General features: G+C 46.6%; 1 pseudogene; it reads right to left on the reverse strand.

Moving 5' to 3' along the window:
• Positions 1-856: 856 nt before the first annotated feature.
• LOC102433188 lies at positions 857-1424 on the reverse strand (annotated as a pseudogene).
• Between the last annotated feature and the right edge of the window lie 1136 nt (positions 1425-2560).

Consider the following 2560-nt stretch of genomic DNA (forward strand, 5'->3'; position numbering starts at 1 on the left):
TGGGTATTGGTTATCTACTGCTACCTAAAAATTTCTCCAAAACTGTAGCTGAAAACAGCAACAAACATTTCTTATCTCACATGGTTTCTTGACTCAGGAATTCAGGAGCGGCTGAACTGGGGGATCTAGCTCAGGGTCTCTGTTGAGGTTGCACCGAAGATGTCAGCTGGGGCTGTGTCATCGGAAGGCTCGACTGGGGCTGGGGATCCACTTCCGAGAAGGCTCCTGCACGTATTGCCGGTTGTTGGCAGGAGGCTCCAGTTCCTCAACAAGAGGAGCTCTCTATAGGCTACTTACCTTTTCTTGTGATATTACAGCTGGCTTCCCCCAGAGGAAGTGCTCCAAGAACGTAAAATGGTAGTCATGACATTTCTCATGACTTACCTTGGGACGTCACTGTTTTTGTTTCTGTTTTCTGTTTTTTGTCCACACAATGTTTTTATTTTTATTCAACTATAAGCAAACAACAGAATTAACACAACATTTAGCAACTCCAGACTGGCTTTTGTTACACCAGTGAAGAGTGATAAATTTAACAGGCACAGACTAACACATTTCAGAGAACCTCTCACCCAGCCCTGCAGCTCAACAGCAAAGGGACTCTCCAGACTGGGTTGTTATTCTTATATCAACAATCTGATGACTACATCATAGTACCAAAATAGACCCCAAAATGGGGTTTAAATTTGATCAACACAAATCCAGGGTGTGAGCCTGTACAATGATAAAGGACAGGCAGAAGGAAAAGTCACCCTACACCTCTGTCTGCTCAGGTCTCATCTGTGAGAGTGGGAACAGGGAAGAGGAGAAGTCAACATGCATCACTGACGTTGAGAACACTGCTTGGGCCCCCCGGGGCCATGTCTGTCTCCTGGCTTCCCCCTACTTCCCAGCCAGCTGCTCATAGAGTCATTCCATTCCGCCTGGTAACACGTGCCGGCCACTGGGGACCCGAGGTCGTACTTTTTGCGGAAAGATGCCACTTTGAGTTTGCCACGGTGGTCTCCAGATGGGTTGCTGAGAATGGGCTTGTCCCATTTGGTGGCTTGGCCTGCCCGAACCAGCCAGACGTAGTGGTGAAGGCCCTTAGGAGGCCCAGAGCCCACACAATCAGAGAGGACGGTGCCACTGCTGATATCGTTGCCCTTCATGTTGACCACTAGGAAATGGCGCCATTCCCTACATTTGGGGTCCTTTCTGCTTGGAGCATCTGGGCCTATCAAGACCAGGGTGTAGAGTTTACTTGGATCAAGGCCATCCTGTGAAATACCTTTGGGCCAGTTCTTAACCTGGGTGGGTGTCAGCACTTTGCCCAGCTCGTTGACCTCTGCCCCAGAGTATTTGACCTGTAGCGGGTGCTTCGGCCTCTTGTCCACTTCCTGCAGGCTCAAGGGCCAGGACCACTGGCTGAGGTCCACCAGCATCGTGGGGCCGAGCAGGAGGACAACCGGAGAGATGCGGGGGAACCAGGGGCAGGTCAACAGCCCTGACTGGAAGTCCGTCACTGTCTTTTCTGAAGTATCCTACGCAGCCCTATTTAAGGTCAGAGCGTGTGACATACTAGAAGGTGGGGACCACTGAGGACCGTATTGGAGGCTAGCCACCACAAATTTTCTGGGAAGTGGACGATAAGGCAGATCACAATTTTGAGGAATTTTATATTGGTTATAAAGAAACAAAGAAATGAATGCAACCCAGAAGAAATATAGCATTGAGGTATTTAAGAGTAAACTGGTTATTACCACCAGATAAGTTTTTAATTGACCTTGAGGTGCACCAACCTTAGTCCTAATAGAAACAGTTACCAGTTCTAAATAATTAATGTGCTGGCTCAGAAAAACGAATATCTCATTCTGGCAGGGAGAGCAAAACAGAAAACAGTCCCTCAGTCTTCTCTGGAATGCATTGGCAAATGCGTACTTTTCCCCGTTCTCAACCGGTAAGCATCTAAGAAACTATTCCATTTTCTAGAAAGATGGTAGATTACTGTTAGAGACCAGTTCCCTACACTGCTGTACGTGACTGGACTGTCACAAAATGTTCCTACATTTAACGTTTGAAAATATATTTTCTGAAGCATTTACTATGCAGCTTGTTGAATTATCTGCAGATAATTTGTGCAATCTGTACATGGAACCAAGAGGTGTGGATATGCGCAAAAGGTGCAATTATTTACGGACCATTAATCTTTCCATTTACCTTAGATTAATTAAACCTAGAGTCGTAAGACTGTTTCAAATTACATGATCTTGGACAAATCATTTAAACCTCTCCAGGTCTGTTTTCCCATAGGTGATGTTCATTCACTCATAGGCAGTTCACAATTATTTATCTGTATCTATGTGCCTCCTACTCTTCTGGAAGGTAGGGACACAGAGAGGATCATGAGAGACATGGCCTTTATGTTCTAGTGGGAAACACATGGGATACAGACAGACATGCTACCAAGCAGATGTGAGAGTGCTCTGAGACGACAGATCGGCAGGGTCACAGGATTTCAATTGAGATCAGAAGTTAGGGAGGGCCGCCCTGGTCTGCAGGAAGAGATCTGCAGGAAGGC

The sequence above is a fragment of the Myotis lucifugus genome, unplaced genomic scaffold, assembly GCF_000147115.1.
Source record: "Myotis lucifugus unplaced genomic scaffold, Myoluc2.0 scaffold_258, whole genome shotgun sequence".
Classification (NCBI taxonomy): Eukaryota; Metazoa; Chordata; class Mammalia; order Chiroptera; family Vespertilionidae; genus Myotis; species Myotis lucifugus.